Source organism: Ursus maritimus, unplaced genomic scaffold (assembly GCF_017311325.1).
Source record: "Ursus maritimus isolate PB19 unplaced genomic scaffold, ASM1731132v1 scaffold_1, whole genome shotgun sequence".
Taxonomy (NCBI): domain Eukaryota; kingdom Metazoa; phylum Chordata; class Mammalia; order Carnivora; family Ursidae; genus Ursus; species Ursus maritimus.
In genome coordinates, this window is record NW_024423343.1 from 55,924,179 (window position 1) to 55,940,673 (window position 16,495).

At 37.3% G+C, this 16,495-nt stretch overlaps 1 long non-coding RNA gene across 5 annotated transcripts in view; it reads left to right on the forward strand.

Moving 5' to 3' along the window:
- Positions 1-16,495, forward strand: part of LOC103659595 — a 76,975-nt gene that overhangs the window by 39,037 nt on the left and 21,443 nt on the right. The window lies entirely within an intron of this gene.

Below are 16,495 nucleotides of genomic sequence, written 5' to 3' on the forward strand. Positions count from 1 at the left end.
ATTCAGCACACTGCCTGTTTTTGTAAATAATGTTTTATGGGAACATAGTCACGCTCACTCTTTTGCATATTGTTTATGACTGCTTTCACACTACAATGGCATTGTTGAGTGGTTTTAACAGAGACTGTATGAACTGCAAAGCCTAAAATATTTACTATGTGGCCTTTACCGAAACACTTTGCCAACCCCTGCTCTAGTTCTTTGAATTATGGCATTGCCTGTTATTTCTACTTGAATAATTAGTTTCTTCTGATGGTTCAGAAATGCTATGTGGTGTTATCTTCAAATAGTGCTGATTTTAAACAGCATTTCAAATGCAAAAGGATTCTCAAATCATCTATCAAAATGTATGTTAACTGACTATCTTGAAGAGCTAAAAAGTGACAAATGTTCAACAACTTCTTGGTGATCTGAGAAGCAGTTAACAGTCACCGTGCATTCTATCGGTGGTAGCAATCTAGCATCTGAGCAAAACATATCCCAACTATGAATCAAGGAAAAGAAATAAGTGTTAGTATTTGTCCAGTTCTGTAATCTGGAGCAAGGACCATAATCTAGCTGGACTTTTTTTCTTTATCTATGAATCAATGCCATGTATTACATAATCTCTAGCATCCCTGTTAGCACTAATGTCCTCTTGCCCATATTCTACCCAAAAGTGTAATGTATTCTACAAAGTGTAAGTGACCCTCTTCTCCCACTCCCGCACCCTCCAAAAGGAAAAAAAAAGTTTCCAGACTCTCATAGGAGTATAATTAGTCCCAATGTGTTTTTTTTTTTTAATTTTAATTCCAAGATAGTTAACATATAGTGTTATATTTGTTTCAGGTGTACAATATAGTGACTCAGCAACTCAATACATTACTCAGGGCTCATCATGATAAGTGCACTCCTTAATCCCCATCACCTGTTCACCCGTCAACTCCCCACCTCCCCGCTGGGACCCATCTGTTTGTTCTCTATAGTTAAGAGTCTATTTCTTGGTTTGTCTCTTTTTTCCTTTTTTCGTTTGTTTCTTTTTTTTTTTTTAAGATTTTATTTATTCATTCAACAGAGAGAGAGACAGCCAGTGAGAGAGGAAACACAAGTGGGGGAGTGGGAGAGGAAGAAGCAGGCTCCCAGCAGAGCAGGGAGCCCGATGCAGGGCTCGATCCCAGAACCCTGGGATCACGCCCTGAGCTGAAGGCAGACGCTTAATGACTGAGCCACCCAGGCGCCCCTCGTTTGTTTCTTAAATTCCACATATGAGTAAAATCATGCAGTATTTGTCTTTCTCTGACTGACTTTTTTCGCTTAGCATTATACTCTCTTAGGTCCGTCTGTGTTGTTACAAATGGCAGGATTTCATTCTTTTTTACAGCTGAGTAATACTTCACTGTATATATGACTATTGTAAATAATGCTGTGATAAATATAGGGGTGTGTATACCTTTTTGAATTTGTGCTTTCTAATTCTTTGGGTAAATACCCAGTTGTAAAATTACAGGGTCATATAGTGATTCTATTCATAGTTTTTGAGGACCCTCCACACTGTTTTCCAGAGCGGCTGCACCCGTTTGCATTCCCACCAACAGTGCATGAGGGTTCCTTTTTCTCCACATCTTTGTCAACACTTATTTCTTGTGTTTTTGATTTTAGCTTTTCTGACAGGTGTGAGGTGGTAGTGTGCTTTTGATGTGCATTTCCCTGATGATGAATGATGTTGGACATCTTTTCATGTGTCTGTTGGCCATCTGTAAGTCTTCTTTGGAGAAATGTCTGTCATGTCTTCTGACCATTTTTTAATTGGATTATTTTGGTGATGAGTTATATAAGTTCTTTATGTATTTTGGATACTAACCCTGTATTGGATGTGTCATTTGCAGATATCTTCTCCCATTCGGTATGATTGTTTTCTTTGCTGTGCAGAAGCTTTTTATTTTTATGTAGTCCCAATAATTTGTTTTGCTTGTGTTTCCCTTACCTCAGGAGACGTATCTCGAAAGATGTTGCTACTGCCGATGTCAAAGAAATTACTGCCTGTGCTCTCTTCTAGGACGTTTATGGTCTCATAATCCATTTTGAGTTTATTCTTGTGTACGGTGTAAGGAAATTGTTCAGTTTCATTCCTTTGCGGGTAACTCTCCAGTTTTCCCAACACCATTTCTCGAAGAGACTTTTTCCCATTTATATTCTTGTCTTTCTCAGAGATTAATTGACAATTTAATCTGGTTTTACTTCTGGGCTATCCAGTCTTTCCATTGATCTATATGTCTGTTTCTGTGCCAATACCATATTGTTTTGATTAGTACAGTTTTGTAGTATATCTTGCTATAGGGATTGTAATACCTCCAGTTTTGTTCTTCAAGATTGTTTTGGCTATTCAGGGTCTTTCGGGGTTCCATACACATTTTAGGATAGTTTGTTCTAGCTCTGTGAAAAATGCTGTTGGTATTTTGATATATTCTGCATTGAATCTGTAGATTGCTTTGGGTAGTATGGACATTTTAACGGTATTTGTTCTTCCAATCCATGAGCATGGAATATCTTTTCATTTGTTTGTGTCATCTGCTATTGCTTACATCAAGGTTTTATAGTTTTCAAAGCATAGGTCTTTCATCACTTTGGTTAAGTTTATTCCTAGGTATTTCATTATTTTGGTGAAATTGTAAATGGGATTGTTTTCTCAATTTTTCTTCCTGCTGATTCATGACTAGCGTATAGAAATGCAATGGATTTCTGTATATTGATTTTATATACTGCAACCTTACTGAATTCATTCATCAGTTCTAGTTGTTTTTTGGTGGAGCCTTTAGGGTTTTCTATATATAGTATCATGTCATCTGTAAATAGTGAAAGTTTTACTTCTTCCTTACCAATTTGAATGCTTGCATTCTTTCTTCTTGGTTTGAATGTTGTGGCTAGGACTTCCAGTATAAAGTTGAATAAAAGTGGTGAGAGTAGACGTCCTTATCTTGTTTCTGATCTTAGGAGAAAAACTCTGAGTATCGTTGAGTATGATATTTGCTCTGAGTGTTTCATATATGGCTTTATTATGTTGAGTGTGTTACCTCTAAATCTACCTCGTTGAGGGTTTTTATCATGAATGGATGTTGTACTTTGCCAAATGCTTTTTCTGCATCTATTGAAATGATCTAATGGTTTTTATACTTTCCCTTGTTGATGTGATATATCACGTGATTAATTTACAAATACTAAACCACCCTTGTATCCCTGGAATAAATCTCACTTGATTGTAATTAATGATTTTTTAATGTATTGTTGGATTCAGTTTGCTAATATTTTATTGAGGATTTTTTCACGTATGTTCATCAGAAATATTGGCCTGTAGTTCTCTTTTTTTGTAGTGTCTTCATCTGGTTTTGATACCAGGGTAATACTGGCCTCATAGAATGAATTTGGAAGCCTTCCTTCCTCTTCTATTTTTTAGAATAGTTCAAAAAGAATAGGTATTAACTCTTCTTTAAATGTTTGGTACAGTTCATCTGTGAAACCATCTGGTCCTATACTCTTGTTTCTTGGGAGTTTTTTTGGTTACTGATTCAATTTACTGCTGGTAATCTGTTTGTTCAAATTTTCTATTTCTTTCTGATTCAGTTTTAGGAGGTAATATGTTTCTGGGGATTTATCCATTTCTTCTAGGTTGTCCAATTTGTTCACATATAATTTTTCATAATATACTTTTACAATCCTTTGTATTTCTGTGGTGTTGGTTATTATTTCTCCCTTTCACTTCTGGTTTTGTTTATTTGAGTCCTCTCTCTTTTTTATGAGTCTGGGTAAAGGTTTATCAATTTTGTTGATTTTTTCAAAGAACCGGCTTTGGTTTTATTTATCTCTTCTATTTTTTTAGTTTCTATTTCCTTTATTTCTACTCTGATCTTATCATTTCCTTCCTTTTACTGATTTGGGGTTTTGTTTCTTCTTTTTCTGGCTCCTTCGGGTGCAAGGTAGGTTAAGTTGTTTATTTGAGAGTTGTCTTGCTTCTTGAGGTCAGTCTGTATTGCTATAAACCTCCCTCTTAGAACAACTCTTGCTACATCCCAAAGATTTCAGGCCATTGTGTTTTCATTTTCATGTGTCTCCATGTATTTTTTGATTTCCTCTTTGATTTGTTGGTTGACCCATTCATTGTTTAGTAGTATGTTATTTAAGCTCCATGTATTTGTGCCTTTTTCAGATTTTTTCTTGTGCTTGATTTCTGGTTTCATTACATTGTGGTCAGAAAAGATACATGGTATAACTTTGATCTTTTTTAATTTGTTGAGACTTATTTTGTGGCCTAATATGTGATCTATTCTAGAGCATGTTCCATGTTCCACTTGGAAAGAGTATGTATTCTGTTTTAGGATGGAACGTTCTGAGTATATCTGCTAGGTCCATCTGATCCCCGTGTGTCATTCAAAGCCACTGTTTCCTTGTTGATTTTCTGTTTGGATGATCTGTTCATTGAGGTAATTGGGTGTTAAAGTCCCCTACTATTATTGTATTACTATGGATTACTTCCTTTATGTTTATTATTAACTGCTTTATGTATTTGGGTGCTCCCATGTTGGGTGCACAAATATTTATAATCATTATATCTTCTTGTTGGATTGTCTCCTTTATGACTATATAGTGTCCTTCTTTGATCTTATTAAAGTCTTTGTTATAAAGTCTATTTTGTCCAATATAAGTATTGCTGTTAAAGCTTTCTTTTCACTTCCACATCCATTTGCATGATAAATGCTTCTCTATCCCTTCACTTTCAATCTGTATGTGTCTTTTTTTTTTTTTTTAGATTTTATTTATTTATTTGAGACAGTGTACAAGAGAGAGCATGAGCGGGGGAAGGGGCAGAGGAAAAGGGAGAAACAGATTCCCCGCTGAGCCTGGAGACTGATGTGGGGCTTGACCCTAGGACCCTAAGACCATGACCTGAGCCGAAGTCAGCCACTTAACTGACTGATCCACCCAGGTGTCCCTCAATCTGCATGTGTCTTTGAGTCCAAAATGAATCTCTGTAGGCAACATGCGAATGGGTCTTGCTTTTTTATCTATTCTAGCACCCTTTGTCTTTTGATTGGAGAGTTTAGTCCATTTACGTTCAAAGAAATTATTGATAGGTATGTACTTATTACCATTTTGTTACTTGTTTTATGGTTGTTTTATAGTTCTTCTCTGTTCCTTTCTTCTCTTGCTCTTTTCTCTTACAAGGAATTGGCTTTCTTTAGTGATATATTTGGATTCTTTTTCTTTATTTTTTACATATCTATTACTGGTTTTGGATTTGTGGTTACCATTCAGTTTGTATATAACATCTGCATACAGTAGTCGATATTAAGTTGATGGTCACTTAAGTTGGAACCCATTTGTTACTCCTCTCCCTCCCACATTTTAAGTGTATGGTGTCATACTGTACATCCTTTTCTTTTGTGAGTCCCTCGGCTGATTTTTAGTTAGTGCAATATTTAACATTGGGGTGCATGTGCCCCTTCAGATCACTACCTTTGTGTCTTTGGGGTAAATACCCAGTAGTACAATTGCTGGGTCGTAGGGTGGCTCTATTTTCAACTTTTTGCAGACCCTCCACACTGTTTTCCACAGTGGCTGCAGCAGCTTGCGTTCCCACCAGCACTGTCAGAGGGCTGCACGTGGGCATCTTCTTTTGCTAGGGTTGTGCTGTTTGACAATGCAGCCACTAGCCACATGTGGGTACTTACATTTAAATTAATTTAAATTAATCAAATAAAATTAAAATTTTAACTTCTCAACCACACTAGCCACGTTTCAAGTGGTCAGTAGCCGCACGTGGCCAGTGGCTAGCGTATTGGATGGCATAGCCACATCACAGAAATTTCTAACGGACAATGCTGCTCCTCAGGATCTGTGCAGTAGAGGAATTGCTGAGATGTAAGGTGTGCATGTCCTCTGTTTAACAGATTTTGCCAAAGTGCTTTCCAAGATTCTTAGTTGTAAGCAACAGAAAGCCATTATGGGTATTTAAACAAGGAAAGTATTTTTTAAAGGATGTTAGATAGCTTTCAGAATTTCATGAAGGGCTTAAGAACCAATGTGAAAATAAACTAATATCACACCGTGGAATTGACCTAATGAAGACAATGGTACTCTGCTTGAAGGCACAGGTACTGCCCCCTTTTATTTCCAAAATGACCCATGCCAGATGTTGATGCTGTTTCTTGATCTATAGTCATTGCTGCCTCCAAAAATCATACATAGGTACCATCACTGCTGCCACCTTAATTTCAGAGGTTCCACTCGGTCCCTACTTTCTAACAGCATCTTCAAAGTGTGGGGTTCATGCATCTCTTTGGCAGACTAGCTCAAACACCTGCATCCCATCTTTACAGAAGGCTAAGAAGGCAAGTGTCTTACAATTTTCCACCTCTGGGAGACATGCAAATTTTCAGACTTACTAGTACCCAATTGTTCTCCAAAGTGGATATAAAATGTTTAAGCCCTACCATAGCAAAGGACAAGTTTCCATTTCTCCATGTAGTTTTCAACGTGTGGCATCGTCTAGCATTTTAATGTTTGCCAGTCTAATGGTAGTGCAAAGATAATGTGGCTTTAATTTGCACTCTCTTAATTAATAGTAAAGTTGAGAACTAAAAGAAGGTGAGGGAGGAAGAAGATGAAGAGGAAAGGAGATATACTCTAAGTATAGAGTTTGCCTATTGCCCCATTCTTAAATAATTTGTTTCTAATTCACAAACAAGAATCTTATCCAAAGGTTCCGAACCAAAAACATTTGAACCTGAGCGATGATAGACTCCGGTTCGCAAGTCAACCTGCAGATGCTAATTTTTTTTTAAAGATTTTTTTTTTTTATTTGTTAGAGACAGAGAAAAAAAACAAGCAGGCGGAGCGGCAGGCAGAGGGGGAGGCAGGCTCCCTGCTGACCAAGGAGCCTGATGTGAGACTCCATCTCAGGACCCTGGAATCATGACCAACTGAGCCACCCAGGTGTCCCAGATGCCCAGCTTTAAATGAGTCTGCCCAACTATCTCTTATGGAACCTATTATAACACTTGTGTTCAAATGGGGACTATTCCTGTTGGGTATTACAAGATACAAAAAGGTTACACAATTGCATGATTTTGTCTAACTTTATGATAACATTTATGTGATTGCTTCCTGGCAGTGACCAAGGCCAGCGTCCCTCTGATAAATTAATTTCACTTTATACCCTCCTTAATCATTCTCTTCAGAGGCTCATGTACTTCGGAATTTACTTGTATTAATTCACCTCAATAAAAAAATCTTTCCTTTTTCTTTAGTTTCACATTTATTGTGCTTCTTAAAGTTAATTTTATCATCAGAACTTCTGAAATTACCAAAGTACAACGATGAATGTCAGTGTGTCAAGGGTTTTTAAATGAATTCTGACAAGACAGAAAAGGTCAAAGCAGATTTCTTCAACATGTTCAAATGTGGTCCTGATTATAAAGATTTTTACAAAGAGTATTTAGGTTATTCCTTAAAATGACTGCAGTATTCTGCTATACTTGATGGATTAAATTTTGTCTGGAACACTCCTCTCTCTCTCGGGCCCCCAACTTCTGCCTTGTTCACTTGGTTTAGATGTCATCGTTGGCAAGAAGTGTTTCCAGGTCCCCCAACATATAGCCAGTTGCCCCTTCTAACATCCTGTCCATACTCAGTGGTTACCTCCATTATTGAATTTTTACACTGTATTGTAATTGGCTGTTAATTTGTACATCTCTACTCCTCTTCCCTAAAAGACCAGCTTCCTGGGGCAAAGACTGAAGCTAAAATGTTCCAGAGACTAGCACAGTACCTACCAAAAAGTATCTGCTATGCATTTATTAAATTAAGGGACATTCTTCAAAACCATTGCCCAAAAAGCATCATGGTCATGAAAGACTGAGACACTGTCCCAGAGTAGAAGAGATTAAGAAGGCATGACTCTGATCCTATATTGGTTCCTAGACCAGAAAAGTAACATTATTGGGACAAATGGTAAAATTTGAGCAAGGTTGGTAGGTTAGGGGCGCCTGGGTGGCTCAGTCGGTTAAGTGTCCCACTCTTGATTTCAGCTCAGGTCATGACCACAAGGTCATGGGATTGAGCCCCATGTCAAGCTGTGTGTCTGGCTCCATGCTCAGCAGGAGCTGTGTGTCTGGCTCCATTCTTTCCTTCTCCCTCTCCCTCTGCCTTTCTACCCCACCCCTGCTCCCACATGTGCACGCGCGCTCTCTCTCAAAACTAAATAAATCAATCTTGAAAAAAAAACCAAGAAGGTTGGTAGGTTAGTTAATAGGATCATATAAACATTAATTTCTTGGTTTTGACCATTGTATTGTGGCTTCGTAAGATGTTACTATTTGGGAAGCTGGGTGAAGGGCATATGAGAAGTCTTTGAATGATTTTTGTGATCTTTTTTGTAAGCTGAAATTATCTCAAAGTGGAAAGTTGAATTTTTAATAGGAAAAAAACATGAATATGTTGACTCACGGATAAAAAGGGAGAGAGGGACTGGGGAGAGGAGGAGGAAAAGGGAATGAAAGCTAAAAGCTAGCTGGCTTTTGGACGTATAGATAGGGTAATAAAAATATATTTGAGAGCTTTTATAACCATAGGTGCCTCGAATGCCATGTTATACTACATTCTTAGCAGTCTAATTAGCAGATGTTGTTCATGACCACAACCTATGTGATCCTTTCTTTACTGTTTATTCTGAGCTTTGTTCCATATGCTTTCAAATTATTCAGTTGGATTTAGCAAGCACTGAGTGCCTGCTATGTGCCAGGCACAATGACAAGCACTGAGGATAGATACGTTGTGGTAAGATGCCCATGTTTCTCATCCTCAGAGAAAAACACAATCTACAGGGGAAATAGAAGCAAAAAGAAAACGAAGTGGCAGCACAGTGAGAAATGTACAACCGTTCCCACAAGGACCAAATCAAGAGGCAACACCATGAGGGCATTATGCTAAGCGAAATAAGTCAGACAACTACTGTTTGATCTCACTTACATGTGGAATCTAAAACTAACAATCTCATACATACAGAGAACAGATTGGTGGTTGCCAGATGCAGAGCGTAGGGAGGTGGGTAAAATGGGGGAAGGCAGTCAAGAGGTACAAATTCCAGTTATAAAATAAATAACTCCTGGGGGTGCAATATACAGCATGGTTACTATAGTTAATAAAACCATACTGTATATTTGAAAGTTACTAAGAGGGGCGCCTGGGTGGCTCAGTCAGTTGATTTTGTCTTGATTTTGGCTCCGGTCATGAAGTCAGGGTCATGGGATTGAGCCCCAAGTCGAGCTGCGTTTCTGGCTCCATGCTCAGCAGGGAGTCTGCTTGAGATTCTCTCTCTCCCTCTCCCTCTACTCATGTGTGCACACATGCGCTCTCTCTCCCTCTCTAAAATAAACAAATAAATCTTTTTTAAAAAGTTACTAAGAGAGTGTATCTTCTTTATTCTTTAAGTTTTTACTCTAATTACAATTAGTTAACATGCAGTGTAATGTTAGTTTTGGGTGTACAATATAGTGATTAATCATTTCCATATAACAGCTGGCGCTCATCACAAGAGTGTTCCTTAATCCCCATCACCTTTTTCATTCCCCTACCCCCTCCCCTCTGGTAACCATCCATTTGTTCTCTATAGTTAAGAGTCCTTTTCTTGGATTACCTCTCTCTCTCTCTCTCTCTCTCTTTCTCTTTCCCTTTGCTCATTTGTTTTGTTTCTTAAATTCCACATATGAGTGAATCATATGGTATTGGTCTTTCTCTGACTTATTTCACTTAGCAGGATATTAAGAGAGTAGATCTTAAAATTTGTCAGCATAAGAAAAAAAATATGTAACCATAGATGGTGATGGATGTTAACTAGACTTTGTGATCATTTCCTAACATATACAAATACTGAATCATTATGTTGTACACCTGAAGCTAATATAATGTTATATGTCGATCATATATTAATTAAAAACAAGAAGCAATACAGAGAAGTGCTTGCTTTCCTGGGAGGACAGATGCTTCACAGAAGAGGGGATGCACAAGCTGGGTTTTGAAAAATAAATAGGGATTTGCCAGTAGATAAAATTGGAAAGAACATTCCAGGCACAGCATGCATGAGATCTCAGACTCAGCAAAGTGAGTTCAGCACAGCTAAAATGAAAAGCACCCATAGAACACATTCTTTTTTAGTAGCTTTATTAGGATATAATTCACATATCATAAAATTCACCCATTTAAAGGGTACACTTGAGTGGGTTTTAGTATAGTCACAAAGTTGTACAATCATCATCACTATCTAATTTTAGAACATTTCGTCAGCCTTTAATGAAACACCATATCCCTTAGCAGTCACTCCCCATTCCCCACCCCCAGCCCTAAGCAACTATTAATCTACTTTCTGCCTCCACGGATTTGCCTCTTCTGGCCATTTCATATTAAAGGAATCATACGGTCTTTCGTGATTCTTTCATTTGGCCTAATGTTTTCAGGGTTCACCCATTTTGTAGCATGGCTCAGTACTTCATTCCTTTTCATTGCCAAATGACATTCCAGTATATGGATACATCGTGTTTTGTTAATCCAATCCACAGTTGATGGACATTTGGATTATTCCCACTTTTTGGCTATTATTAAGGATGCTGTTAATAGACATTCATGTCCAAGTTTTTATGTGGACATAGGTTTTCATACATACTTAGAAGCGGAATCACTGTGTTAAATGGTAACTCTATATGGTTACTTTTTGAAGAACTGTAAACTGTCTGCTACAGTGTTTGCTCCATTTTACATTTCCACTAGCGATATCTGAGGGTTCCAATTTCTTCCCAACTGCACAACGCTTGTTATTGTCCATCTTTTTTATCGTAGCCATCCTAGTGGGAGCGAGTAGTATATTTGCTTTCTGGGGCTGCTGCAACAAATTACCAGAAACCGAGTGATCGAAAATAACATATATTCATTCTTTCGCAGTTTTGGGAGGTAGAAGTCTGAAATCAAAATGTCAGCAAGGTCATGCTTTCTCTAAAAGCTTTAAGGAAAAGCTATTCCATACCCTTCTCTTGGTTTCTTGTGTTACCAGCCATCCTTAGCATTACTTGACTTATAGATGCATCACTTCAATCTCTGACTCTGTCATCACGTGAAAGTTTCCACTGTATCTGTGTCTCCCCTCCAGTCTTATTGGGACCTACCGTAATCCAGTCTGACCTCATTCTGACTTGACTACAGCTGCAAAGACTCTATTTCCAGATAAAGTCATATTTCCAGGTACCAGGGTTAAGACTTCAACACATCTTTTTGGGGGACACAGTTCAACCCACAACAAGTGATATCTCATTGTGGTTTGGACTCACATTGCCCTGATGGCTAATGATGTTTTGTATCTTTCCACGTGCTTATTGGCCATTTGTATATCTTCTTTGGAGAAATTCCTGTTCAAATCCTTTGCCAGTTCTTAACTGAACTATTTGTCTTTTTATTCTTGAGTTGTGAAACTTCTTTATATATTCTGGACCCTTATCAGATATATAATTTGCAAATATGTTCTTCCACTCTGTGGGCTCTTTTCACTTTTTGATAGTGCCCTTTGAAACATGAAAGTTTTTAACTTTGTTGAAGTCCAATTTATCTGTTTTTTCTTTTGTTCCTTGGGCCCTGGTGTAATAGCTAAGAAACTGTTGACTAATTCAAAGTCATGAAGATTTACGACTATGTTTTCTTCTAAGAGTTTTATAATTTTATTGCTTACATTTAGGGCTTTTATCTAATTAGAGTTAAATTGTGTGTATGGCATGAGATACGCTTCCAAATTCATTCTTTTGCATGTGAATATCCAGTTGTCCCAGCACCATGTGTTGAAAATAATATTCTTCTCCACTGAATTGTCTGGACACCCTTGCCAAAACATGAATTGACCATAAATATACAAATTTGTTTCTGGATTCTCAATTCTACTCCATTGATCTATATATTTATCCTTATGTTGGCAATACACTGGCTTGATTGCTATAGCTTTGAAATCAGGAAGTGTGAATTGCCCAATTTTATTCCTGTTTTTAAAAATTACTTTGGTTATTCTGAGTCTCTTTCATTTTCATATATATCTTAGGATCAGATTGTCAGTTACTGCAAAAAGTTGGCTGGAATTTTTATAGGGATTGTGTCGAAACTGGAGATTAATTTGGCGAGTATTGTCATCTTAACAATACTAAGTCTTCCAATCCATGTGCATGGATGTCTTCCTATCTACTGAAATATTTTTTCATTTCTTTCAACAATATTTTGTGGTTTGCAATATGCAAATTTGACATTTGTTTTGTTAAACTTATTTTAAGTATTTTATTTTTTGATGCCATTAAAAATGAAAATGTTTTCTTAATTTCATTTTTGGATTGTTCATTGCTAGTATATGAAATAAAATTGATTTGTATATTAATCTCGTGTCTTGCAACTTGCTGAATTCATTTGTTGGGTCTATTAGCCTTTTAGTGAATCCCATAGGATTTTCTATAGATGAGATCGTACTGCCTGCAAGTTAAGATATTTTTACCTCTTCCTTTCCAGACTGGATGTCTTTTATTTCTTAATAAAATAATCGAATTGCCTTAGGTAGAGTTTCTATTGCAATGTTAAGTAGAAGTGGAGAGAGTAGATATCTTTGTCTTGTTTCTGCTCATAGGGGGAGAGCACTCAGTCTTTCACCAAGTATGACATAATTGTGGATTTTTCGTAGATTCCATTTAACAGGTTGAGGAAGTTTTCTTCTATTCTTAGTTGGTTGATTGTTTTTGTCATGAAAGTTTGTCAAATTTTGTCAAATGCTTTTTTATGACTATTGAGGTAGTCTTCTGGGTTTTGTCCTTTATTCTATTAATGAAGTATATTATATTCATTGATTTTTTTTTTATATGTTAAGCCAAACTTGCATCCTTGGGGTGAAACCATCAAACACGGTGACCCCACCCCCTAATCTGCCAAGAGGAGGAAGAATCAGATCCAAACTGGGCCTATCAGGGTCTTGCCTCCTGGAATTGGAATCTTAAACAGTGAAATTCAAAGCAGTGAGGGCTGGCCTGCACTTATGCCATGTCCCAAAGAAACTGTCCTCTTACCCAAAACCCAGAGCTGCCCCAGTTTTTATCCAACCAGAACCAGCACAGGACTAGAGAGAAAGAAGTGAGGCACTCCCCTGGAGTATAAAATTTAAGACTAAATTTTAAGTCTAAAAGACTCAGTGATCTATTTTTAACTTTTTGAGGAACCTCTACACTGTTTTCCAGAGGGCTGCACCAGCTTGCATTCTCACCAACAGTGCATGAAAGTTCCCTTTTCTCAACATCCTCACCAACACCTGTTATTTCTTATGTTGTTGATTTTAGACATTCTGACAGGTGTGAGGTGATATCTCATTGTGGTTTTGATTGGCATTTCCCTGATGATGAGAGATGTTGAGCATCTTTTCATGCATCTGTTGGCCGTCTGTATGTCTTCTTTGGAAAAATGTCCATTCATGTCTTCTGACCATTTTTTAAATTGGATTGTTTGTCTTTTGGGTGTCGAGTTGTATAAGTTCTTTATATTTTTTGAATACTAACCATTTATCAGATATGTCATTTGTAAAATCTTCTCCCATTCAGTAGGTTGCCTTTTGGTTTTGTTGATTATTTTCTTCATTGTGCAGAAGCTTTTTATTTTGATGTAGTCCCAATAGTTTATTTTTGCTTCTGTTTCCATTGCCTCAGGAGACATATCTAGAAAGATGTTGCTACAGCTAGTGTCAAAGAAATTACTGTGTTTTCTCCTCTAGGATTTCTATGGTTTCCTGTCTCATATTTAGGTCTTTAATCCTTTTGAATTTATTTTTGTGTGTGGTATAAGAAAGTGGTCCAGTTTCGTTCTTTTGCACGTGGCTATCCAGTTTTCCCAGCACCATTTGTTTAACAGACTGTCTTTTCCCCCTGGATATTCTTTCCTGCTTTGTCAAAGACTGGTTGACCATCTAGTTGTGGGTTCATTTCTGGGGTTTCTATTCTGTTCTCTATGTGTTTAGTTTTGTGCCAGTACCATACTGTTTTGATCACTATAGCTTTGTAATATAACATCAAATCTGGAAATGTGATGCCTCCAGCTTTGCTTTGCTTTTTCAAGATTGCTTTGGCTATTCGAGGTCTTTTGTGGTTCCATACAAATTTTAGGATTGTTTGTTCTAGCTCTGTGAAAATGCTGTTGGCGTTTTTATAAGGATTGCATTAAATGTGTAGATTGCTTTGGGTAGTATGGACATTTTAACCATATCTGTTCTTCCAATCCATGGGCCTGGAATGTCTTTCCATTTCTTGGCATCATCTTCAATTTCTTTCATCAGTATTTTGTTGTTATTGTTGTTTGTTTGTTTATTTTTTAAGTAGGCTCCATGCCCAGCATTGGGCCCAAGGTGGGCCTTGAACTCACAATCCTGAAATCAAAGACCTGAACTGAGACCAAGAGTCAGACGCTTAACTGACTTAGCCGCCCAGGTGCTCCTCATCAGTGTTTTACAGTTTTCAGAGTACACATTTTTCACCCCTTTAGTTAAGTTTATTCCTAGGTATCTTATTGGTTTTCGTGCAATTATAAATGGGATTTATTCCTTAATTTTCCTTCTGCTGCTCCTTATTAGTGTATAGAAATGCAACAGATTTCTGTACGTTGATTTTGTATCGGGGGACTTCACTGAATTCGTTTATCAGTTCTAGCAGTGTTTTGATGGAATTTTTTGGTCTTTCTATATAGAGTATCATGTGGTATTTACATACAATGGAGTATTATTCAGCCATAAAAAAGAATGAAATCTTGCCATTCGCAATAACATGGATGGAGTTAGAGAGTGTCATGCTAAGTGAAATAAGTCAGAGAAAGACATATGGAAAACCATAAACCATACCATATGATCTCACCCATATGTGGAATTTACAAAACAAAGCAAATGAGCAAAGGAAGGGAGAGAGAAAGAGAGAGAGAGGCAATCCAAGAAACAGACTCTTAACTATGGACTTTTTGTATACAAGGTGGATTTATTCAGATAATTAGAGATTGTTCCAAAGGAATGTTTTTTAAGGTTGTGGGGGATAGTAATTTAGTCTATGAACTGCATACTACCCTAACTGAGAAGAGTATGAAAAGTATATCTAGCACGCTGATTTCCTACTCATAAAACTCATGTGCAGATGATTCACAAGTTTTGAATAGATTGTCTTCCCAAGCTCTTTGCCCATTTCTGAGCTGTGTGCTCGACTCGGATCATATTTTCTCAAAGTAATGATGTTGTACATGCTAGATGAGTCCGTAGGCTCATTCCCCAAATCCTATTTGAATATGGCCATAAATCCAACCTTGAAGATAAAAAGGAATAAAAAATGTCTTGAAAAATAATTATTACTAATAAAGTAATAATTATAAAAATTTTTCTTTAATTTAATTTTTAAAAAACTTGCCTTAAAGAGAAAGTACTTGTATACAGAAGTTGGAGAAACGGTCGATGTGAAATTTCTGTGGAAATTGTGAAGGAGACTTCTAGACACTTTCAAGGGCTTTGGAGGCTAATGAGGCATGTTAGCTGATTCTCTCTCATTTCTGAATTCACTTTTACCTGTGACTTTCCTCATCCAACTAAGTGGGGATAACTGATAAAAATGGTTTTCCACAGTCACAATTCATTATCTAGCTTTGCTTTATATCTTACAGCCAGATGTTCTTTTCCCTGGAATGTGGGGTACATAACGCTTCATACCCCGACTCCCCTTTCAAGCCCACTTAACCCGATATAAAATCCAACCATAGTAAATAGAGAGGGCTGTCTCTTCTCACGTTTCCTTGCCCACTCATTCTCCCAGCCATAAGCTCCCATGTCCAATCCCAGCATAATCAGTATGCTTTCTTAAAAGAAAATAATGTTTTTGCAGGTCTTGTAAATCAATGAGTTTTTTTCTCATGAGTCAATGGATTTCTTTCTTACTGTTTTACTTTTTATTTATTTATTTTTAAAAGCTCAAACAAGGCCTGTCTGGATGGCTCAGTTGGTTAAGCGTCTGCCTTCGGCTCAGGTCATGATCGCAGAGTCCCAGGATGGAGCCCCGCATCGGTCTCCCTGCTGAGCAGAGAGCCTGCTTCTCCCTCTGCCCCTCACTCCACTCATGCTCTCTCTCTCTCACTCTCTCTGTCTCAAATAAGAAATAAAATCTTTAAAAAAAGAAGCTCAAACAATTTTTAAACTAAAAACCAATGTTCTAACCTGAAAGTGCTCAAAGATCTCATAGCCAGGTTTTATGATGGGACAAATAAAATAACATATACACTTAGATTTATAATCAATGAAATTGATTTATAATGTAATTAGAATTCTGTAGCAGAAACTTCCCCAGTACCAATCTAACTTTGTAATAGGACTCGTCTATATTTTAAAAATCAAATCAGATACTTCAGAAAACTGGTGATAAAGCGGGGGGGGGGGGGGGGGGGGGGG